The sequence below is a fragment of the Pygoscelis adeliae genome, unplaced genomic scaffold (genome assembly GCF_000699105.1).
Source record: "Pygoscelis adeliae isolate BGI_AS28 unplaced genomic scaffold, ASM69910v1 Scaffold27, whole genome shotgun sequence".
Lineage (NCBI taxonomy): Eukaryota > Metazoa > Chordata > Aves > Sphenisciformes > Spheniscidae > Pygoscelis > Pygoscelis adeliae.
The window spans coordinates 4,833,059-4,859,451 of record NW_008825410.1 but is presented as its reverse complement, the minus strand read 5'-3'; the positions used below and the strand labels follow the sequence as shown (position 1 = coordinate 4,859,451).

At 39.5% G+C, this 26,393-nt stretch overlaps 1 pseudogene; it reads right to left on the bottom strand.

Annotated features, from left to right (window-relative positions):
• Positions 1-1,592: 1,592 nt before the first annotated feature.
• Positions 1,593-26,393, bottom strand: part of LOC103922454 — a 42,246-nt pseudogene continuing 17,445 nt past the window's right edge.

Genomic DNA, 26,393 nt, shown 5'->3' with positions numbered 1-26,393 from the left:
AGGCTTCCTTTTTTCCCCTGCTCCAGGTTGCATGTGCATTTATTTAGAAAGAGTCATACCTGGATGTCCTGGTTTCAGCTGGGATAGAGTTACTTCTTCCTAGTAGCTGGTACAGTGCTGTGTTTTGGATTTAGGATGAGAATAATGTTGATGACACACCGATGTTTTAGTTGTTGCTAAGTGGTGCTTACACTAGTCCAGGACTTTTCAGCTTCCCATGCTCTACCGACTGAGAAGGCTGGAGGTGCACAAGAAGCCGGGAGGGGGCACAGCCAGGAGAGCTGACCCCAACTGGCCAAAGGGACATTCCATACCATGTGATGTCATGCTCAGTGCATAAACTGGGGGGGGTGGGTTGGGGGGGGTGGTGACCACTGCTTGGGAACTGGCTGGGCATCGGTTGGCGGATGGTGAGCAATTGCATTGTGCATCACTTGCTTTGTATATTCTTTTATCATTAGTATTATTACTATTATTATTATTTTCCCTTCCTTTTCTGTCCTATTAAACTCTCTTTATCTCAAGCTACAAATTTTACTTCTTCCCGATTCTCTCCCTCATCGCACTGGGGGTGGAGGGGAGGGAGTGAGCGAACGGCTGTGTGGTGTTCAGCTGCCTGCCAGGTTAAACCACAACACTGGAATGGTGCTTTGGGCCCATCTACTTTGAGAAACATGTCACTACCTTCCTTCTGCCTTTGAGTGCTGGCATCTTCATGCATTAAGCAAAAGCTACTCTTTCTTTCCAGAGAACTGCTTTTCTGAAAACTTCTTTGGCGTCTTGCTGGTGTACATCTCTCTGCCTTAATCCTCATCGCTTACTGGAGTTTAGAATGCAAAATTAGAACATGTAGTTACGATCAACCTGTAAAAACACAACCCCCGAAACCTGAACAGATGAACGAGCTCTCATCCCTTTTTCACTAGTGCTCTACCTAACAGGCTGCTGCTGTCCCTAGGCTGGACACTGTGCTTTTCCCTACCCCCAAAAGACCAACCTGTTCAGTCTCCAGTGCCTCTGCCCTCAAACCTTCTCCCTGTTTTTGTACATGCATCCCTCCTCTGTGAGCACCTGTGCTAGGTGCTTCAGAGCTGATCCCCTCAATGCCTGAAGGACAGAAGGGACCCTCTGCACCCAGAGTCCCTCGCTTTGCAATTTGGCAAGTCAGCGGGGCTTTTTCAAGACTGCTGTGTAATCTTTAATTTGAGCAACGATGAATTTTTCTGCTGGTGAAAGAAGAGGGTTGGGTTCTTAAAGCAAATGTACCTCAGTTCTTTATTAGTTATGGGGTTTAAGGAAACTATTTACAAAATTCTACCAAAACCAGAAGTAGTGAAACGTCCTTAATAGTCTCATATAAAAGACTGAACCAGCTGTACAGCTGCACTTCAGCAACAGGTACTGCCCACTATCACACACTGCATGGCCCACTTTGAACATTGACCAAAGAATAGTAGATGCCTTTGTCAGCCAGGAGCTGCTGACACCTCCTAGCTCTCTGCTTGTCCTTTGGGTCTTCTGGGGGGAGAACCCCCCCAAATTTCAATGTCTATTCAGTAAGTCACGGAAATATAAATGCTTTTAACCCCTATTTACTTAGGAAAGCATAAATAGACACTGTGTTTTTTTTCCCCATTGCGAGTTGGAAATGAGGGCCTTATTATTTTTGGTAGTGTTTCAATGAAGGAATGAATATTGGCTTCTTTTGCTGCACTGACAATCTCCTCATGTGACACCTCCCGACTGTTATCCCCATATGCAATGTTTTCAGCAATAGCGCAGTCAAACAGCATTGGTACTCGTGAGACGATACCAGTCTGAGCTCTCAGCCACTGGATATTTAGCGTCATTGCATTTTGGCCATCCAGGAGCTAAAAAGTCAGAAATAATATATTTTAGTCATAGTACTTCCTAGATGGCTGGATTCTGTTTGTGGTTTGTTTTTTTTTTTATTTAATTTAGTGACGTTAAAGCCTTTAGCAGACAAGGCACTCAGGCCATTTCATGCCCTGAGTCTGTTAACTTAGGTGCTTATGCGTGGCAGCAGAGACGGGGAGAGGAGTGTTAAAGCCTAGTTATGTTTGCAGTCAATACAATAACATCAGACTCTCTATGAACCTTGGAAAAACTCCAGCTGTATGAAGCCACTGTATTAATGATATTCTTAATGATTCTATTGCACCTCACTTGTCTGTCACTGTAACTAAAAGAGCTTATACAGATCTACTTTCTCTGCCATCTTGCTATCAGTACTAGAGACATTTGGTACTATGCTGGTGACAGAAGATCTATTTCAGAAACCAGTAGAAGATCTATACCACAAAGTATTTCCACAGCCACTTCCTTTATTAGCAGCTTTATCCTATCTCTATTACGCTGATCTGGGAGCCAGATGTCCTCGCCTCTCAAATGACAGTAATGGATGGTAGTCCCTAATCCCATAACTGAATATCATCCTTGTACGTCAGAGAAAAATTCATCTGCCACCACTTGCTCATGTAAGATGGGATACACGTGTAAAACTATATATCAGCAGTTGAACTACTCCTCTTCTCCCACTGTACCTTATCTGGACATTAGCATGCACAATTATAAGTTTAACTGTCTCTGTTATGCAGAGATCTGTCTACAATAAAACATCAGTCCATATTTCTGCTTTATCCTCATGACTTCTATCCAAAGCAGAACTAATGAGCTGTGGACTAAATCACCGTCCTGTGCCTGGGACGTGCACTGGGACATTGGACTCTTGGAGCCCAGATCATATTTTCATTCTGTTTATACAGCACCTGGTGTTGCAGAGAGCCCTAACCCAAGGTTTGGATTCCTCAGCACAATGATCAACTAAAAAATAATAGGCTAAATGTTTCTATCTTTACAAGAAAAATTGTATTTTTGTGCACATGAGACTAGGGACACCTTTGTAAAGAATAGCTTGACTTGCCAGCTGTTTTCTGTGTGGGTTGATGAGATGAATCTGTCTTCTTATTCTCAGATTGTAATAGAAGCAGTTAAATGATTAAGCACTGAATAAATATTTTTACCAGTCTCAGAAAAAGATATCTCACAGTTCAAGGCCACTCTCATTGACAAGCATCAGGAACTAAATAAAAACTCCAGGGAGAAGAAGCCAAAAGGTCACTCCAGCACCTCCATCTGTCAAGGAGGCTACCCATACTTCAGGCTGCAGTTCAGTTTGAGCTACAGATGACAGTTTTGCCTTTCACAGAGAGTCAGGACTATGGTGGGAGGCAGATATCTGGGTTTGGGAAGTCCGGTGGTCACATTTTTCTCTGACTTCTAGAGGAAGGATCCAAATCCTCTGAACTGAAGCCCTGACTATGGATGAAATACGGATGTAAGTGAAGAAACAGATGAAACATGAGATCACTTTATTTGGCAAGTACAAAATTGTCCTAGGAATGCACGGACATCTACCTGCAGCCTCCAGATGCTTCAAGATCCAAAAAGAGCTTTTCAGGTTTTTTTCATCTTCACTTTACTTAGTTTTTACATGCTGGGTGACGATGCAATGAAGTTCAGTGGCTACCCTAAGAAGTGCTGCTGTTAAATTTCCAACGGTTCGTCCTTACTGCAATTAAACTAAACCTCAGTGATACCAGTAGGCTCTGGTCAGGCCAATGTAGCAACTTCTCTCCACTGGATCTTGTTCTAGTAACTTGAAATGGCATGGGAAATTCAGAAATTTTACTTTTCTTCTACTTTTCCCATGATTGCATAGAGAATATTGAAAATCCATGTGTTCCTGCCCTTCATTTTCAAAAATATTACCAAAAAATTATATTAGAAACATTGACAAAAGTGAGTAGCAAACATATAATGAGAATATTTTGGAGGAAAAATAAAAGCAAATATATTATATTAATAAAATAGAGTAAGCATGTATCACGTACTCGCAACTTACACTTTGATGTGGAACACTTACCATTTCTCCACTGAGTGGATCGTAAAATTTCTCAAGCAACTGAACAACAGTGCTCTTTCCACAGCCACTGCTACCAACAAGAGCCAGAGTTTGTCCTTCTCATGTTCATGCTCCAACCTCGGAGCACTTTGGCCTCTGGTTGCGTTGGGTAGTTAAATGCCACGTCGTTGCATGTTATGTTTCCACCAAATATTTTCTGATTGGAACAGTAGAGTTAGGTCAATTTTTTGGGCTAAGGTAACAGACCATAAAAGACTATTAAGAGCGTTCATAAAGGAGGTCAGTGGGAGTTTTTCCAAAGGATCAGACTTCTTTTTTTTCCCTGGAATTAATATGTAGTGAGAAGCTATTGTGAAAACATGAATTCTATCCTAAATATTCTACTCTGCAGGCATATTTTAATTAAAATTCTGCTCCGTAAATACAAATTCTGACAGCTTCTCTTACACCATCTGTTAAACAAGATTACATTTTCAAAAGTAACAATAACTCTAGGTGGCTGACTTCTGTCTGCTTTGCAAGGACCTCGCTCAGATTCTTGGCATGGTCTTCGCTGATTCTTTTTTCATTTTTGTCCTTAAAGATACTGAAAATAATCCGCTCTTTTTGATTTGCGCACAGAATCAATCCTTCTACTTAAATATCTTTTCTAATTAATTTGCTATAAAATGTAATATGATATATGTAATATGGATATATGCCTACACAAGAAGAAATATAGTTCATATGAATCAGTATATATAAAATGTAAATATAGACATATGCAAATGACCAACATAACAGCTCAAATGTATGATACTTCATAAGACTTCATAGCTATTTTCCTTTTTTATGTGTGTATATGTATATATGCATATATACACATATATATACACATAATAAACACAAGGTTTATAATATATATGTGACAGTTTTCTGGAACGTTCTGTCCTCTGTTATATGACAGACCACATGCACCCATATGTTTATATACATTGTTGGTTATTAAAGTATGTGACAGTCTATTATGGACAACTTGCAAATAAGTTACCCTCAAAAATTTCTGGTTAAATATTAGAGGCCTAGTTATATGTTCAAGATCCATACTCGGGTAGCTTCATGCAAGAAAGTCTTGAAAAATGATCTCTGCTGCATTAACCCTATTTCCACTGGCTTTTAAAAGTGTTTCACCAAGAGACAGGTGAGGTTTTGGCAGGGGAAGACACAAAGCAAAGCTTAACCCCAATTTGGTTGGATGAGTCAGATGTGAATGGGCTCTCACAGTACTTGTTCTCAGTAGCTATGACGTGGGTGGGAGAAAAAAAAAAGAAAACCAGGCTTGAAATAAGTTAGAGGAGTATGCTATGCTGTGCGTAACACAGTGCTTGCTTACAGGCTTCTCTCCTTCCTTGCTGTAGCTGTCTATGGAGGGTACTCCTTCAAACAGCATGAACAAGTGGGCAGCTGACATCTTGGCTTTGGCATAGTCTGGAGTGAAAGAAGTGCTTTGTCCTAATGCCATTGCGCCAAATACAATAGTTGAAAAAACACTGTAAATTTAAAAAAGGGAAAATATATTTACATTGATGTAGCAAAGGCAAGAAAAGCTTTTATGGGCAGATAGGGCCTTCAGATAAATACTTATTAATAAGGCTGAGGTAGGGTAAGAGCTGTCTACTGCAAACTCTGTGACTTTTTTCCTTACTGAGAAAATCCATAATTTTTTTGTAGGGAGGAGAGCAGCACTCTAAGCTTCCCTTCCTTGCCCACCTGTCTGGATTTATTAGAAATGGATGTGTTGATTTCTGTTTCTGTTCTTAATGCATGTTCTTAATGTGGTGGGATGTATAGTTCCTTGCAGCTCAGTTTCTTCATCTGTAAAACTGAAGGTATTAGTTACGGAGCAGTCTGAGAATTATGGAGAAATTTGCCATTCCACATTTTCTTTGAATGGCCCAGTCTTCCAGGCACAATCAAATCCTTGAGTTCAGGAGAGAAAGGCAAAAGGCCTTTGGGAGATGAGAAAGAGGCATGAAATCGGGGATGAGCAAAGGGCAGTAGGAGAGGAGATACACGAAGAGAAGGGATTCACCCTGAACGCGTAGGGGAAGGGAAGGTAATGCTGGTATTTGAGAAGGGGTTGGTGTAATCAGGGTAAGAAGCAGCTTTAGCTTCAGTGGCATTTTTTGCCAGGCAAGAGCGTGGCAAGTGCTGAAAGCAAGCATGGGATGTGCATGGGAGACAAGGTGGCTATTGGCAAATATGGACAGGGATTTCAGCTGCAGGGAGAAAAGCAAAAGACTTGGTTAGATGCTGGAGATAGGGAGGGAGGAAAGAGAAGGTTGGAAAGGTGCCAGTTGGTGTGAACAACTCACTGGAGACACTCAGAGAAGCTTTTTCAGCTCTGGCTGGGCATTTTCCAGACTGCGTGTTCACCGAAACTTTCTCCTGCTTTCCACCTCTCTTGTCCCAGGGCTTATAATTTCCTCAACTCAATTTCACTTGTTACTTACTGCACTCACCTTTTAATCTTTTCCACCTACGCTCCCTACAGCTAAGCCGTGTGATTCTGTTGTTAAAGAAACCTTGTTGGGCATGAAAACAAGGAATGGCTTTGCTTTGCCTGTCTTCATGTTGCCTTCCTTTTACCCTGGGCAACCTGATTACAAGGGGAATTGTATGTAGACAGCTAAACACAGTCTAAAGGCATCACTTATTTTGGATTCGTAATAGTGTAAGGAAGGAAGGGGAATGTAATGCTGAAGAATGTAAGACAGAAGTAGTCATTGATTTTTTCAGTTCTATACTCCATGATTTCATTATACCTACAGAAAAATGAAACATATTCTCCCACAGGGACAAAAAAGAACCTGACAAAGAGATACTTACAAAAGCACATCTTTAAACCGCGTATGTCCATTTCTCACTAGATAGGCACCAAACCTAAAACACCCAGCTTAAGTAAAGTACATAATAGCTTGTGTAAGGGCAAAAGTAAATCTGAAGATATGTGCCTTCTTTACAGAATTTCTGTAACAGAAGAAAACATATAATCATGATCATATTGTACATTCACTTGTAGCAGTCAAGAACGTGAAGAGTATCCCATAATTCAAAGGAAACCACAAGTCCTTAAAAGTAAAATAATATCCAGCTCTTTGTAAGATCCTAACCTAAGACATCATCATTCCTGTACACTTCAGTTTGCTTTCTGTCTGCAAAAGCTGATGAGACTATTGGGATAGAAGAAGAAATTGCTCTAACTCTAAATATTTTGAGCACGTACAATTTGTATTGTCTTCACCTCATACATTCATTAAAATTATTTTAAAAATTATAATACAGTTGCAATTCAAAATTTCAACTAACTGACACATGAGGACAACTTTAGAATTTCTACAAAGGAGAAACTACTTCAATAGAACAAATCCTTGTGCTTAGAATCATAGAATCATTAAGGTTGGAAAAGACCTCTAAGATCATGAAATCCAACCGCCAACCCAACACCACCATGCCCACTAAACCATGTCCCTAAGCACCTCGTCTACCCGTCTTTTAAATACTCTTTCCAGGGATGGGCACCCAACCACTCCCCTGGCCAGCCTGTTCCAATGTTTAACCACTCTTTCAGTAAAGAAATTTTTCCTCACGTCCAATCTAAACCTCCCCTGGCGCAACTTGAGGCCATTTCCTCTCGTCCTAGTTACTTGCTTTATCTAGACTGAACTAAAGCAAGTGACAATTCATGAAGTTTCACATGATATGCAATAGTACTTCAATAAAATAGCAGAATGAGCAAATACAGAAGCTGCTATGCAGGTCTACCCTTCTGGTTCCTTCCTCAGGAAAAGCCTACTGATTTTTATAGCAATCTTACCTAAACATACAGGTAAAAACTGACTTTTGGTTTGTTAGACAATAGATTCCCTTAGAAGAAAGGGCTCGTGATTATAAGTATTAATAAATGCTTCCATTTCCAGAATTGCAGGAGCCAATAACAACATCATAGAGAATTTGGGGGGGGGGGGGGGGGGGGGGGGGGGGGGGGGGGGAAGTAATTTAGAACATTACCTAAAATGTCAAGAACATTACCTTAAAGGGAAAGATAATCTATATTTTTTATGTCAGAGCTGAGTTTGGAATGAAAGATTTTATGATGCATTGACAGAGATAAATTGTGATTCAGTTTATTGGTGTTAATTTATGTTCATTTTAAAAAGGAATATTTCAATAACTTTTTTTAAGAAGCATTCTTTTACCTATATGAAACTTGCAAACTTTGTCCGTACATAAGCTCAAATTTTCTTTCCTGAGTCAAAGTAACAACAGTTCAAATATTTTCTATGGCTTCTGAAGCAAGCTGTATCAGAGAGCAGATATTAATCAGCAGAAAAACAAGATCGCATGGAAACTTTTAAACATAATCTGATAAATAGAATAACTGCAATAGAAGTACGTCTACAGTACTGTTGAAAGCGTGGTTGCAACATTTGTAGATATGCTGCTGTTAAATATATCCAATTAGCATGGATTATAGCACAGGCCAGCAATGGGATTTTATTTTCCAGTGGGCTTGTGTAACCTGTCATGAGGATGATGCCATACAGCTGTCATCGCTGCGGGAGCCCAGTCAGGATAAACTGAACAAGCCTACATCACCTGCAAATGCATTTGGAACTGCAGGGTAAACATATGTCCACATTTTCAAAAGCAACTAGTGATTTTGAGCTCACCCATCTTTCCCAGGGTGCATTCTCAGCATTTTTTGAATGTCAGGAGACTTTCAAAACTCCTAAAGGAGAAACTCAAAACCCCATGCCACTTAAAACTCCTAAAGGGGAAAATCAAACCCACTGGCCATTCCTAAAAATGTAGAGAGAGATTTTCCTGGCCCATATGGCAGCTTGGCATCTAATTCCTATTAATTTTATATCTTTGAAAATCTTCCTGTTTTGCCACAGAAGAAAAAATAGTAGAAGTTTTCCAAAATGATTAATGATGCTAGGTACCCAATCTTGATTGAAAACTAGTGGAAGCTCATGCCTTAATTTCCTTAATGCTCCCCAAATATTAAGGGGATTTACTTGTAGTTAAGTAATATCATCAGCAAATCTTTTAATAACAACAGTTGATTTAGCCTTGGTCAAGAATCCAGCAAATCAAAACTCAAAATGTAAAGCACCTTGGAAAGCAATTTTGTAAAGTATATTCACGGACCACTATACTCATTCCAGCCTATAATTTAGTTCCGATGTACTCATTTTATGGGAAAAGAAAATTAAAAATTATCCACTGCCTAGAAAGTCACCTAGGTCCTGGGAGTCCAGCTCAATTCTTTGTCATGTATTGTCACCTGTGTAACATTTGTACACTCTGGAATCCCACTACCTTCACAGAAGCCCACCGTAGTGTCTGTACCACTCCAAATCGTGTGCTCGTGGATTGTACCAGGAGCTAATTCACTCCATTAAATAAGTGTATGATGAATTCTGCTGCTTATAAGGAAGGCATGAAATACATTTACTGTCTTTTAGCTATGTTGTTTCTGCACTACCTTTCAATGAGAGTAGTTTATTTTTCTCTCTCATGTGTGAAGATGGCATTTCTCCCTAGGCGGTTTTCCAGGAAGAACCCCTCTTTGAAAGAGAAGAGCAGATTTTTACCTAGAGCTAAAAGTAGATGCTTGGAACTTGTTTTCCTTCAGGTTTGCTTGATATGTTGAGGGTGAAACATTTTGCTAAATTGCTGTGGAAATACATACGTTTTAAATTTTGCCAGAAACTGGGGATCTGCAAAAAATTGTTTTGATTAATATAGTCTGCCAAAACCAGATATTCAGGTCACCACCTAACAATCATGTAGTGATAGGACAAGGGATAATGGCTTTAAACTGAAAGAGGGTAGATTTAGATTAGATATAAGGAAGAAATTCTTCACTATGAGGGTGGTGAGGCACTGGAACAGGTTGCCCAGAGAAGTTGTGGATGCCCCCTCCCTGGAAGTGTTCAAAGCCAGGTTGGACAGGGCTTTGAGCAACCTGATCCAGTGGAAGGTGTCCCTGCCCATGGCAGGGGAGTTGGAACTAGATGATCTTTAAGGTCCCTGCCAACCCAAACCATTCTATGATTCTATAATTCTACGTAACTGTTCTTACAAATAGTCTCGAAGGAAGTTGGCGTGAGATAATGATAATCAGCTGTAAACAGCTTGACTATGAGATAACTTTAAAATATTTCAGTGGATAAGAATGCACTCAACAAGGTTACATGTTTGGCAAAACTTTACGAATAATTAGTGACAGTATTCTGAATTTTTTCTGGATTACCCTATCGTAAAGAAGAACAGGTTTCTCTTTTTCAACACATATATTCTTCTAAAAATAAATCTCTTTTAACTTCTTATTTTAATGTGTAAGAAAACATCTCTAGGCTTGTGAATCATCAGCCTTTACTGTAAGTGTAGAAAACAGCTTGGAAGCAAACATGACTCTCAGCCTTCAACTCCGTAAAAAAAATAAGATTTGCTGTGCCCAGACTCCTCTGCACAACTGACCATGGTGTAACGGCAGGGAGGGAAAAGGCAGAAGAGAAGATCACACAGGTGCTGTGCTGCTTGAGGTGTGTCAAAAAACCAGTCCCCACAAAGCACGGTCTGTCCTGAGACAGCATGTCTTGGGAAGTGAGAAAACAGTTCTCCTGAAAGCTATGAAATGAAGTAACACCCTCCACCTTTGCTGCCACACTCACATTTCCCTTTGAAGCAGATTCCTAGGCTCCTGCTTCCCTTCCCAGCTGAGAGGGGAAGGAATGAAAATCAGAGCAAGGGATTGCAGGGCACGGGCAGCTACACTGTCACCGTGTGTTTTCATGCATCCTTGTTACTGATGGTTTCTATACTGTGCCTTTTTATACTAAGCCCACAGACAACTGCAAGGTGAGAGAAAGAGAAGATATGTGGCAGGTAGAAGAGAGGGGCTCTGAAAGAAAATAAGCTGGAAAGAAATGAAGAAAAGGAAAAAAAGCAGAGTGCTGGGAAAGAATAGGGAACCCGAATGCAAACTCGGGACAGGTGTGAGGGACCCAGGACTTTTTAAATGCTTAGTATGCTCTGAATGTTACAAAATATTTGAGAACATAAATTAATAACTCATGTTTTCAATTTGCAGCTTCATATTTGCTATATCACCATTTTGTCAGAACAATATAACAATGCAGACTTTTACTTCTTTGGGGAGTATATTCTTGATCCATCGCCAATGTCCCTATTAAGCAGCACTGTGTAGTGAAACATAAAAACAGATAAAAATGTCACTGAACCCACCTTTCTGGCAATTTCCAGTTCCTTCTTATCTTTTTTTTGCATGTCCAGCAAGCATCTTCATTTGAATCATTCCTGTTACAGCAATAATTGGCACAATGGCTAAAAGCAGGAGAGTCAGCTGCCAGCCATGGATCAATGACAAAACAATCCCTGTCCCAAGATTAGCTACATTTTGGGCAATTAGTGCGAGTCTGGAACGTGTAGCCTGCAAAAGAATGAAACCATTGCAAATTACCCTCTTTTATTTGAAAACTAGACAGGAAATATTTGTACCTAGACAATTGAGATTTATTCACCAGAGGACATCTGAAAGTGCTTAATTTGGTCTAAATATTCTGCAGAACTGTATGTTTTATCTTTTGAAAAACCATTCTATTGTACAGATATTTCCCTCAAGCCTTCTGTATCTCATCGAGTCTTCATCCTCTATTTCCATCTATTCACTCAGACTTATAGTCCTTGTTTGCAGATTTTGCCCAAGAAAACACAATGACATTTCATAAATCTCGTATTTTTTATACGTAGAACCATGACTTCAAACTTGCCACGTCTCCTAAAACGTGACATTTCCTAACTTGGAGTCCAAGATGACCATTTTTTCTCTCTGACCACTTTAAGCATGTGAACAAACACAGTGCTGCAATGAGAGCAATCCTCATTTTGAGCCATACACTTAAGCATCTTGTTAATATTTGCAACATTTAACATGGAAACACAATGCTGGCTAGACATCTAAGCAGGTTGGATAAAGAACTTTAAATAAATGGACTCCTTGGATGAATCACTTATACTAGTGATAACAGGACTGAACATTAGTATGAGCTAAAAGCAGAGATATATATATATATATAAAAAATATATCTTACCAACTATTCTGATATTAAATTTTTGTGTGACACCAAAATAAATAGTATTTAATAAATAATAACAGCTTCCAGATGACTGTGTGTGCAGGATTTCCACCTATCAAATCCAGTCTGTAACTTACTTCATGCTAAACCAGATATGAAAAATGCCAGTGCTTGTTACTTACTCCTTTCACTTCTGAAGCATCATTAGCAAGTCTTGTAATTAATGCTGCGGTGCTATTTTTGGGATCATCAAACCAGCCGACCTCCTACAACGTGAAATAGAGTTATTATAATCTTAAAAACTTTAGTCTGCACATCACCTAATTAGGCTACATAAGAGAACTTAATCACTTTGGATTACAACAGGATGACACACACGATATGGTGTTCTTTACACGTAACCGTAAATGCAATAGACCTAGAAATTTAATAAAAATATGGGAACACAAAACTCAAACCTAGGTTGTGTTAACAATCTGTATATCCTTTTTGCAATAGCACAAACATCACCACATTATTTCATATTAAATGTAGCTTTACAAGAAATTTTTGCTTGTGAATTTAACATGTTTTTGATGATCAGATTCTCACTAAATAACAATACCAAGGAATGTGCCATTTAGGGACAATTACTTGGATGTATACCATGCATCTGTGAAGACTACTAACTGAACAATATACTTTCTCCTGTTATAAAGCTAAAAAATACATCTTAATTCTCTGTCAGTTACAAGTACTGTGAAATCTGTAAGTGTTGCTGTGAAGTGTTTTGAAAGTCTGAGTGTCGCTGCAAAAATCTCTGTGGTGTCTGAGAAGACATATGTAAAATGATATGCAGTGCTGGGAGATTACTCAAGACTACCTCTTCCTCATCTGGAAGACGCTATTTTCAGGGAAAAAAATCTTGTCAATCATATACTTTTGTATCTCATTAACCATTCAGATTAAGTGGTCAGAGGGAGCAGTGACTCTAAAGCACTTAGTTGAAAACTAAAATGTCTGAATCAAATGCAAAACATTTGTCTTATTTAAGCCCAGGAAGTAAAAATAGAATAGTCACTCTCTCTGTCCTCCAGATTTGCCAAATATCAAAACCAAAAGATCATTATAATGAAACAGTCTAAGTATTTGTGTTACTTTATACACACATAATTCTTATCAACAGTATGGTATTTTTGTGTAATAACTGTTCATAAGGTTACTGTAAGAGCTTTTATATTTCCTACCATTAGTGTATAAATGCGTAACTTTTAGACATCAACAACCATGCTACATTTTGACTTCTTGGGGTTTTACTGTGGGCGAGGGATTATTTTTAAGTGCAGTAAAGTACTGTATTCTTAAATACAGTAAGAAAAAAAGATGTAAAACAAACAGCTTCAATGTGGCTGTAAGTTCACATAGCCAGATGGCTGCTTTGGTGTTACATGATATGGAGAACACACCACATGTGTTGGTGCTAATACACAAAATCCTCCCAGGTCCCACTGCTGTAGTGTCTGATACTTGAACATGATGCCAGGTGGCCACTACTTGCACACCAGAGTGAGAAAAGTGAATATAATGACATTACTTGACTCCTGAGACCATGAAAACATCTCTGTTACCTTTAGGGTCTTTCAAGCCCTTCCTCCAGGGATCTACTGAGGTTCAGCATGGTCTTAGAGATGTCACTTTCCTCCTTGGCTAGTCAAAAAAGTCCCATGGGACTTAATTTCCAAGGAGGTGACCTATAATCCCTTCCCATATAAACCAGAAAGAAGGGGCATCTGGGCCTCCAGTGAAAGGGGTTAATGAAAGGGAAGCTGATGTGGCTCAGGTTGGCTCTGGGAACTTCTCAAGGAGGAAATGACCCTCTGTGGAGAGCACTCAGCCGTACGGGCTGAAGAAGTGGTGGGGTTGTGCCTGTTTGGAAACCTCCTCTTTGGTCCAGACTTGCCGATGTATCAGACTAGCATGGTTGGGATAGGCCACTGTTTGTAGCGCGTGAAAGGCAAGGAAGCAATGTGTCTGGTCTCACATTGCTCTGCTTTCTACTACCTCTGGGATCACATGCAGACCTACAGCTGGGTCAGCTGGGAGTAAAATTTTATAAAAATTCAGGGAAGGATTGAATTTACGCTGTGGATTGATAATAAGATACTAAATACCAAGATTTCCTTAAAATACTTCGTGAATTTAAAAAAATTACTCAGTAGGAAAAGCAACTGGTAAGGGTAGAAATGGCAGCAAAAGAGGGGCAAAAATACCTGAGTCAGTTGTAGCTGTGCTGAAATATGAACTGGGAGAGCTGGCAAGCCTGCAGGGCAGGTACCAGTGCAGGCTGTGCCTCCCAGGTAGGGCTTACCAGTTTGTGCTGGTACGTTACACACACTGCAGCAGAGTAGGGATGCTGAGCAGCTCGCCGCGGCACTACCTCCAGGAAGCAGCTAATGCCAACCATCAAACGACGGTGATAAGGCTGGTTATGCACACAGTTAGGATCCTTGCCATCCTCCTCACTGCTTAGCAACTAGAGACTGCTGTGCTTGGATTTCAGGCTGATTATTTTAAAAAGTTTTCACTGTGCTGCTGAACGTACTTTTATTGACAGCAGAGCCCTGTTCCTACCCCTGACCACTACCATGGCTGTCTTTGGCTCTGTGCCTGCCACGTAGGAACAGCCACCCGTTTAGTGAGTGCAGCTAGTCAGATATCCAGGTCCTATAACCTTCACTAGTAATTATCTGTGGATCCTAGCCTATACGTGGAGTTAGCTGATCATGAAGGCTGATCTGAATTTCAGATTCAGCCTCTTAGAGTACAGCCTACTTTTTCTGGGTGCTTTGATTTTACTAAATAAGCTAAATAAATACTACCATCACCTCTGAGCTTTCTTACACTGGTTTTAAGATGACCTTTATTAGTTATATTAATAAAAAGGTTTTAAAACCATGTAAAATATTTACTTGGACCTGTTATGAAGATTTAGTCCAGTCAGTTTCTAAACTGAGCTAACAAAATCAGTGTGGTATCTTTATGGATATGATCACAGCATAAATAAACACAAAGACAATTTATGGCATGTAAACAAACAAGCATTTCTAAAGCTCCAGAAAACTAGATATATAATGCTTTTACCTGTCTCAGAATTGCTCTGAATGCCATGGATCGAAGCCTCGTTGTAAGGATTTCTCCAGCTTTGCCAAATGTGAAATGCTGTTTGAGAAAAAAAAACCAACACCACCTTTTTATTACCTAATCACAGTTTTTGTCTTTTTCATATAAATAATTAAGTGACCACCTGCATATAATATTAAAAAGAATATTATTAAGTAAAAAATATTCTACGTGTAACTAAGGTAATCAAAGTTTTTAAAAGCTAAATTTAGAACCTATAAGAGTAGAGCACAGAATGAGACTTTTTTTTTTTAAGAAACAAGTGTATACTACGTAGCAATCTTCAAGCCCCACCAAACAATGATTTATTGCAGGAATTTTTTTATCACACCTGTTCTCAAACTGAAACTGTTCACTTTAAAGTAACAGGCTCGGTGGTATCACAAGTAAGACCCTATATTTGTTTCAGGCACTGTACAAATACCAGGGATTTCCCTCTCTTTCTCTAAGAGCTTACAATCAAAAAAACTGTAGTGCTACTGGTTATTTTCTAGGGGAAGCCTCTGGACCTGCACAGAGACTCACTGACTACAACACAACTCTGTGTGCACAAAGACGTACTGGTGAATCTGTCACTCCTGGGCCAGGGCCATGCAGGGTCAGACTACGCAGGGATGAGATGAGGGAGACAGGCAGACACGTTTGAGTGGAAAAATATCCATAACAGCTATACCACCAATTTCTTTTCTTTTCCAAGAGCATCACAGAAGTAGGAATTTTGAGGTTGGTTCTGCCTGAAGAGAGGGCAAGGGCTGGAGGTCATTTCAGACAAGGCACCCTGTTGTCAGGGGCATCAGGCAGAAGGTAGCAAGGTGCCATTCACAAGTCTACAGATGATTGGGCAAGGCCAACACAATTAGCTGAGCAATAACTAAAGGGATTTGTGCATGTAAATGAGATGCACATCAAGTCACGTAACAAGTGAACTGATTTATATATGAACTTGGCAGTTTTCCCGCAATATACTTAATTCCATGCATTGCTAAATACACATGTCCTTGTGAACAATTATGTGTACATGGGAATTTAGACTCTGCTTCAGAAAATGTGGTCAAAACTATTTTATCCTGTACAAACAGAAGGATGCATCCCATAGACTGAAGAGGTGATTTGAAACATTATTTAACTTTCATGGTATGGAGCTGTGAGTAATCTTAAATTAGAATCATAGAATCATAGAATCATTAAGGTTGGAAAAGACCTCTAAGATCATCGAGTCCAACCGTCGACCCAACACCACCATGCCCACTAAACCATGTCCCTAAGCATCTCATCTACCCGTCTTTTAAATACTTCCAGGGATGGTGACTCAACCTCTTCCCTGGGCAGCCTCTTCCAATTTTTAACCCCTTTTTTCGTTAAGAAATTTTTCCTCACGTCCAATCTAAACCTCCCCTGGCGCAACTTGAGGCCATTTCCTCTCGTCCTATTGCCAGTTACTTGGGAGAAGAGACCGACACCCACCTCGCTACAGCCTCCTTTCAGGTAGTTGTAGAGAGCGATGAGGTCTCCCCTCAGCCTCCTTTTCTCCAGGCTAAACAACCCCAGTTCCCTCAGCCGCTCCTCATAAGACTTGTTCTCCAGACCCTTCACCAGCCTCGTTGCCCTTCTCTGGACACGCTCCAACATCTCAACATCCTTCTTGTAGTGAGGGGCCCAAAACTGAACACAGTATTCGAGGTGCAGCCTCACCAGTGCCGAGTACAGGGGCACGATCACTTCCCTACTCCTGCTGGCCACACTATTTCTGATACAGGCCAGGATGCCATTGGCCTTCTTGGCCGCCTGGGCACACTGCCGGCTCATGTTCAGCCGGCTGTCAACCAACACCCCCAGGTCCTTTTCCGCCAGGCAGCTTTCCAGCCACTCTTCCCCAAGCCTGTAGCGCTGCATGGGGTTGTTGTGGCCGAAGTGCAGGACCCGGCACTTGGCCTTGTTGAATTTCGTACGGTCGGCCTTGGCCCATCGATCCAGCCTGTCCAGGTCCCTCTGCAGAGCCTTCCTACCCTCGAGCAGATCAACACTGCCGCCCAACTTGGTGTCGTCTGCAAACTTACTGAGGGTGCACTCGATCCCCTCATCCAGGTCATTGATAAAGATCATTAAGCATACGATGTGGTCTTTCTCAGTTACTTTTGGTATGTTTTCTTAGAAATCCAAAGGGCTGAGTTCATGTAGGTACATGCAGAGTAGTTTCAGTGCAACCAGATCAGATGCTGACAGGAGTGTTGCACAGAGCTCAGAGCAGGTGTTGAGGCAACCATTTACTCAAGACAGAAGATTCAAAACCTGATCTAAACCTTGCTACCAACGTTGCTACCAGTACTATCAGTGCTGTCAGTATTGGGTTTTCCTACACAGGCTGTGGTGTAGGGTAGGTCTTACACCCAAATGTTCCTTTGCTGGGGAGATGGGGGTCAGCTTACAGCACAGAGAACATTTGAAACCTCTTACAATATTTTGAACCTATGTGATAGTGAAAGTTCTTAATCGTTTTTCTTGTGTACTGCTTGACACTAAGGTGCTGAGAACTTAGCACAGTTGAGATATAGTGCCTCAAATACCACGAACAATTGCAGTAACAAAAACCTGAAGAAAAAAAGTGACAGAAGAAATTAGTTCAAAATCAGACTACAGCAGTGCATACATGCTATTTGTCTCCCTGATCGTAGCCTCTCCTTTTTCTACAAACATCTACATGAGAAAATTTTGAAAACTAATTTACTTAAGTTACAGTGCAACCATTTCCCCTGTTATCATTACATACATGCTATATGCATTACATACACTTAAAGTGATAAGAAGTCCATTTCTTGTTGAACAAAGATTTTTTTTCTTTGAAGCTTATAGATCTGAAGTGATTTTAAATGTCTTGTGAATCAAGGCTTCACTGGTATTTTGGCAAGATAAAATCAGTAACACACATCAGTGAACAACCTACATGAGCAAATTATTATTGCAATTTACACCTGCAAAATGCTGAGGCATGTCTTAAGACTCTAGAATAACATTGCTGGAGTCACTGGCTGATGATTATTGCATGTTAAACAATGACTAGTTAGTGAGAGAGAAATAAGAAAATTGTTCTTAATATGATGTTATATTTTACAGACCCTTTATTTTTTTAGGCTAAGACTCAGCGATAAACAGACTTCTATTGTTTGTTTTCTATATGCTAAAAAAAGAAAAAAAAAGATTTATATTGTATGGAAAGTTTGCTTTGTTATGGAAATAATTTTCCATTTAAAGCTTCCATGCACCTATTTATCTCAACAGTGGATAAATGAATATTAAAGATGTAGTATCTTCAAGCCTTCATCATACTTCTATATATGGTAAAAAAATCATAGTTCATGAAGCAAGGAGATCATATAGTTTTGGTTTCACCAAGTTCATAGAGCAATAACGATAATGCTCCTAAGTTTGGCTAACACAAATATGTTTTATAAGGTTTGAGGTCTTCAAGGTCTCTAAGTCTTTTAAATAGATCTTTGAGGATGTTGTATATTGTTTGTTGTTGCATTGTGTTTGCATGTTTTGGATGTTGAGTAACTGTCATGTGTTTTTAATTTTTTTAATGAAATTTAATTTGCCTTAGTAAAAATTTATTTATTCTTTGCTCAAAGTGACTCCAGTTTACCTTGTTTTATACCTTGGTCCATAGCAATAAAATTTACGATGCAATTATTTAAATTTTCTAATATAGATTTGTTATAAATCCTGTCACACCTGAAAATATTTTTTAAAGTTTTTAGGGCAAATTAATGTTTTAGAAAGGAAGGACCTTAATTCTATTTTTTCCCAATATATATCTTCTGCCCTTTGTCAGATTATTTTCCATGTTGGACTGATCTGGGGACAACTGCTGAAAGATTGCAACTGCATAGCATGCTCCCCTTCCCTCAGGGACGTTTCCTGTTACTCTTTGCATTAAAAGCTGAAGTATAACACCAACATAATACTCTTTTCCCAAACAGTTGTTTGGAAGGTAACACCTCATGTATTATTACAAAAAAATTAAGATAGGCTATTTCAGTACCTTTCATGTTATATACTACAGCTTGACTGGCTGTAAAAAATGCTCCAGTAAATGCAGATGTTGCTACGTGTTCATTTTTTTCCTTTCTCTTGTTTTGTCGTGAAACTGTGAAAAACATGAGAAAACAAGACTGAGAGCCTCACCCCAAAACACTCAAAACATGAACCTGAGGTTCAGCTTCCAGGGCTGTATTTGTTTCTAAACTGATTCAGGTTCCTGTAGCAGACAGATAAGATAATCTTTGTCTTCTACAACTCATGCAAGTAACATGACCATATATTCTTTCTTGGTATGCCATATGAGTACCTTATGGCATACGGGTACATAAGCGTACATAAACACATACACTTGTACTCTCACACTCAGTTTGTCTCTCTCCTGCACTGCCAAAACCATAATAATATCCTGTAGTGTATCAATATTAATACCTTTCCAACAAAATAGTGTATTCTGACAGACAATGTTAGAAAATTCCCACCAGTACAAATAGTGTTGCTTGCTTGTAAATGTAACTTCATTTTCTGACACCATAAATTCAGGTTTACAGAAATTGTCTCTATAATGAAAAGTCTACTCAGAAGTGTTATCTCACATCCCTTCCGTCTTGTTGCTTTTGCATTGCTCTGTGTCACATCATATCTTCTGAAAGGCTATGGCTGAGCACACGTTGGCAAGACAGCGCAAGGATCACCTTTCAGGCCTGCACTGCTCATGCTGACATACTGCCTTCTCTAAAGGGGTAAGGGCGAAGCAGAGTCAGGGATGTCACAGGAGAACCTCTCCTCATTCAGTGTCGGTGAGCTGATCTACTTGAGGATGTGCAATTTGCATCACTGCTCTGTGAGACGTTGAACAGACATTTTGCATTCTCCATAGCAAGGAGCTTTGCCTGTTCCTCACCTTTGCAGTGCAAATTAAAAAAAAAGTATTATTTTATTGGTTTATCATAAAGGTAATTAGGAAATAATGACAAAAGGTAAAGCATACAATGAAGATTATTACTTCTTTGTTTTATACTCACCGCTATAATGTCTGAAATGATGATTGAAAATATGGGTTGCAAGGCCCCACTGATAATTGCGCGTAAAGTTCCAATAACAAAGTACGGCCATTCAGTTTTATTCAACTCCATAATTTTAAAATATAAAACTGGATGTACGCTTTTATCCTAAAATAAGATGATTCCATCAGGATAAATATAATAAAGTAATGGAGGGAAATGAGGGACATGTATATTCTTTGTAATATGCTCTTTATCCCATATTCCATGTTGGGAAACCCCAAACTAACTGATCTTTAAAAACTGTATTAATTAACTGCAGAAATTCTTACTGTTATTCAGTACCCAATATTAATAACACAAAAGAAGAAGGAAAAGACCAATAAATGCTATATAAGCTCTCATTTCTTGCAACAATAACAATTTAAGCCTTTCCCTGAAAGGATTAGTCATAAATCCTACTTACCCTTCATAGGACTATCCAGAAAAAGTTATGAATTTAAACCACATTTTGCATTTGATGGTATTGAATGTTAAAAGAATTGCTCCTTACTCATTGCTGAATATGATCTCTTGCAAGTTGAGATCATTAGCCAGCTCGATAATTATATCTTAATTTTCAGGAATCTATTTGCTAACACAGACATTTTAGACAATAGATAGCAAAACATTTAGACAAATATAGTAATTATTCTCTATTCAGGGTGTGTTGTTTGAGTTAAATGACTAATTACCTGGTTTTGTTTTTGTTCTATAATTAAATGAATTAACTTGCTACTCAAGCTGTTCCCATACTCAAGTAATTTTGTTTCATAATATTACTCAAATAAAATATTTCAAGTATCACAACAAAAAATTAAGTATAGCTTCAGGGGAAAAGACACTTTCCATAGAATTCTTGTGCAATCTTGTCAATTTATGAGTCTTTAACCAGATATGTGGACTGCCTTTGCATATTTTGTTAAAAAGTTACTCCCTCTTGAGTGGGATCACGTTTCTTTCTTATCCCATTAGTTATGGAAAACACATGCAAGTAAGAATCCAGAGACACAAGCTGAATCGCTTTTACATCAAGTTCATCATTCTGTATTCTGAACCTTTTTATGCTTTTCTGAGTGGATTGCTTTTCTCTCCAGTCAGTATTGATCCCTTCTGTGCTTCCTCTGAGGCAGCTGGTGCATTACCTTCTTCCTGTAACTGATCCTCAGTTCCTGATGCCTGAAATGAAACGCAGCATGTTGCTAAAAATTGTTTACGGCCACCCAGAGGGACCTTGACAGGCTAGAGAGGTGGGCCTGTGTGAACTTCATGAAGTTCAACAAGGTCAAGTGCAAGGTCCTGCACCTAGGTTGGGGCAATCCAACACGGGCACAGGCTGGGTGATGAGTGGGTTGAGAGCAGCCCAGCATAGAAGGACTTGCGGGTATTAGTGGATGAAAAACTGAATATGAGCCAGCAATGTGCGCTTGCAGCCCAGAAAGCCGATCGCATCCTGAGCTACATCAAAAGAAGTGTGGCCAGCAGGTCAAGGGAGGTGATCCTCCCCCTCTACTCTCCTATCATGAGACCCCACCTGGAGTACTGTGTTCAGCTCTGGAGTCCTCAGTACAGGAAAGACATGGACCTGCTTGAGGGTGTCCAGAGGAGGGCCACGAAGATGATCAGGGGGCTGGAGCACCTCCCCTGTGAGGACAGGCTGAGAAAATTGGGGTTGTTTAGCTTGGAGAAGAGAAGGCTCTGGGGAGACCTTATAGTAGCCTTCCAGTACTTAGAGGGGGCCTACAGGGAAGATGGGGAGGGGGTCTTTATCAGGGAGTGTAGTGATAGGACGAGGGGTAACGGTTTTAAACTGAAAGAGGGTAGATTTAGATTAGATATTAGGAAGAAATTCTTTGCTGTGAGGGTGGTGAGACACTGGAACAGGTTGCCCAGAGAAGTCGTAGATGTCCCCTCCCTGGAAGTGTTCATGGCCTGGTTGGATAAGGCTTTGAGCAATCTGATCTAATGGAAGGTGTCCCTGCCCATGGCAGGGGGATTGGAACTAGATGATCTTTAAGGTCCCTTCCAACCCAAACCATTCTATGATTCTATATTATCCGCTACTTTCAAATGATCATCAATTCTAAATAAAAACAACAACAATTCCTGTTAAGTTAATGGAAGATTGGTAAGAACTGAGTAATTTTACAAAGACCAATCAAGTACTGAAGTTTCATTAAGTCCTCTCTATACTCAGTGAAAAATTTGCCAATACACTAACACTTATAAGGGGCCGGGGGAGTTTTAGCCACAGAGATTTTTTTTTCTTGTTTTTTGTCATGTTAAACTGTTCTGAAAACATACAGGAGAGTTAACTAAGTTAACTGAAGAAACCGACAAGAAAGCCTCTTTAAAACGCAAAAATTATATAAAAGGGCCTTAAAGTAAAAGAGAATCAGAAAGTCAACAAGAGGGACTTTCAACATGAGGAGGGAGACATGAAGAATAGGAGCAGGACTTCCACTTGCTTCGAAGTTAAGGCCTGAGAAAAACTGCCTGAGAAGTTCAGGAGACAGCTTGTGCGATAATAAAAATATTCAAGATAGACCATGTCTGAATGACAAAACTTCAGGAGCCTGAGTCACTAAAATGCTGGTGATTTGCAGAAGTACTTGTGTAAAAGAGTTTGAATTTTCACAATGAGGGTGTGAGGCACTGGAGCAGGTGACTTGAGGTGGGTGTAGAATCTTCATCCTTGGAGGTATTCCAAACCCAACAGGACACGGCTGAGCAACCCACTCTGACCTCAGAGTCTGCCCTGTGTTCAGCGGGGGTTGGACTAGATGAGCCACCGAGATCCCCTCCAACCTGAGCTATTTTATAATTCTATGATTTGGAAAAGTAGTCTGAGAATTGATCAGCACCAGAACTTCATTTTTGCCACAATCTTAATTTCTAGCTTCTCACATACCTTATTTTTAATGTCATACTTCTAAAGAAACTTTTTTGCTTAGAATTCCTGTAATTCACAAATTTGATTAACACTTATATGTTTTACTTAATATGAAGTTTTCTTAATATGAAGTTTAGCACTCTTCAGGGAAGCTTTTTTCCCCTAGAGTTTCTCTACTGAAAAAACACTGCAAAGCTGGAGGTACCTTTGGGAGCAATTCAATCCAGTTAGGTCAATAGCACACAATATGATAAAAACTATGAAAAAATTTTTGTGAAAAAGCTACCTGCATATTAACAAGCTTGTAGTAAATTCCATTCTGTTCTATTAATTCATTATGGGTCCCTTGTTCTGTGATGACACCATTTTCAAGTGCAGCTATGAGATCTGCATTTCGAACCATTGAGAAATGGTGAGTGATAACAAGTGTAGTGTGTCCTTTCCTGATCTGGAAACAGCATAATGATGGCTCCACATTAGCATTGTCAGGTACATATAATATTTCCTGTCTTCGTATTAGAGTCGAACAGAATATTTTAACTGAAAATTTTTCCTTGGAAATGGTGTTCTAATAAAGATCAAATTTGTCAATTGAGAAATTTTGAATTTCACAATATTTTTCAGTTCCTCCAAGGTAAATGAATGCAAAAATGTAACTTAAATCACATACTGCAAAACATATTTTATTTGAAAATATAAATTAAGGTACTCTGTTTTTTTCATGTCAGACTATTACTTTCTAAACAAAAATACCTAAAAATTCTTTTTTTTGAAACTGCCCCTTCAGTATCCTCCCAGGGTTTGTATCCAGTTTCCACTGAAAAAAGACTATCTACCATTAAGCACGTCAGTGACAATTCTATTTCAGAGCATTTCACAAATATTAAAAATCAATCACTTAGCAATTTTACTTGCTTTAAATTACTTGTTTGATTTAGCCGAAATTATTTATTTAAAATTGTACTTAAAATCATACTTCTATTACATCATTTTTCCATCTTTTTAATTACTCATGAATAACAAAATAAATCCTATAAGTATGTAGTTTGACACAACAAAGATGTTTTTACAGGCACATTGTGACAGTATGCACTGGGATAAATGGGTATTAATATCTAATGACCCAAAAAGTGAATCCAAGCTTAAAAATCTTCACTTAACATTTTGAACTGCTAGAATAATGGCTTAATAAGTGTTTTAGAATTAGGAAATAAAAGAGAAAACTGTAATGTGTGGAATATTCTCAATGAATTTCCAGCTAAACCTGATATCTTAATATTGTCACATGTTTTTAAGAACTGAAAATGACAGCCACTCAAACCATCCTATAAAAAATGGTATACATTTTCTTGGTAGTCTGAAAGCTTCACTATGTCTGAGATGATCTTAAAAAGTTAAAATCACATCAAAGAAGAAGAAGAAAATCAAGTTAAGGTCCTTCATTATAAAAAGCAGAACGCCCCATCCACATAAACAGTAAAGAGAATTTCAGCAAAGGTTTGGTGAAGCCTGCAGGGAAAAGTGGTCTACTCTAGATGTGATGTAAACCTTCTATAGAGGTACATGCTCAGCACAGCAAGGAAGAGAAAAAGTAGGCAAGAGGAGGACAAATGAATGATTGGCACACAACAGCTTAGCTTAAGATCAGTAATCAGAGCTAGTCTAGTCTGAGCAAGTCTTTCTGGCATGCTCTGCCAGAAATGTCAACAGGGAGGTTCATCTCACCATATGACATATTTTAAAGATAGGTGGGGGAGGTGAGAGGCTAAGTAACTTGTTTAAACTAGCTGTGTAAGTTTTATATTGCAGCAGTTGGGATCCCACCAAATATGTCTCGATCAGCAGTTCTCTGCCCTCCTGTCTATGGGATTTACTTTAGAGGTCATGGGTTGGGAGGAAGATCTCTGAGTGTGCCAGCTAGCGTAGTTTCACAGAGGAGTGTGAATTATCAGGAATTAGGACTAGCGGACACAGAGTCTAACTTTTACTGAAATTAGTGGCAAATAGGTGTCCAAGGCAAAATTAGGGACTAAAATATCTTTGAAGATGAGAAGGTAGATTCTGTTGCCTGATTCTTCCAGACACAACCTTGGGCAGTGGGTGGAGTAGGGTACTTCTCCTGAGGCAGAATAGCATATGAAGGCAAAATGCTTTCTGAAGATATTGTCCATAGATAAACTGTGATCATTGCTGAAAATGTTTATGCAATGAAGGTAATTTGTGTTCACCCAGAGGATAAGCATAGATGCATAGTGAGAGGGAGAAACAGAGGGAGGAAAAAACCCAAAGAATATGATTGGTTCAGCCATAGGAATAGGTGGAACTATTTTGTAAATGGTTCATACACTTGCTTAGAGAAGACAACAAGAAATACAGGATTGGCTATTATTTTTTAATTGTCTAGGTGGTTTAGAAGTTATGTCTAGACAGCAGTCAACGTGTAGCAGCTGCTCTTGAAGACACCCCCGAGTTGGTTTTGAATTACTTTGCTGGGTGTTAATGAGAACATAGCCCACATGGATCCCGAAACCTGCTTGGGAATATTTAGTTCTTAGCCCATGTTGAGCTCTCCGCTGCTCCAAAGACTAAAGCTTGTTTGGAAAAGTCTGCTACAGTTCAGTCCTACCCATAACATCATTAACTGAATTCCATGGGCACTTACAAAAACACTTCACCACTGGGAAGTCTGCCTGACCTGATAGAGCTAGTGTTGGCAAATTTCAAAACAGGCTGTTAATGTATTTATTTTTTAAAGCATCTCATTATTCATCCTCATTTAGAGTTCCCAATCTTTGTATGAACAGAGAGTATTTGCCAAATTCAGGGTTACCTTAGACCTTTTAGGGGTCTTTCTTTCTTGCAGCTCTTTAAATGAATGAGCAATACTGACCTTGTCCAGTGCTGCCTGCACAACTGATTCAGTATCCATAGCTGACGTTGCCCCATCAAGCACAGGAATTTTAGGATTGCAAACCAGAGCTCGGGCAACTGCTATTCTTTGCTTCTGGCCTCCACTCAGCTGTGTCCCTCTTTCTCCAACCACGGTTTCAAAATTCTACAAGACAGCCTGTGCTGGTTTTGGCTGGGGTGGGGAGTGAGCAAGCGGGCTGTGTGGTGCTTAGTTGCCGGCTGGGGTTAAACCACGACACAACCACACATGTTTCCAA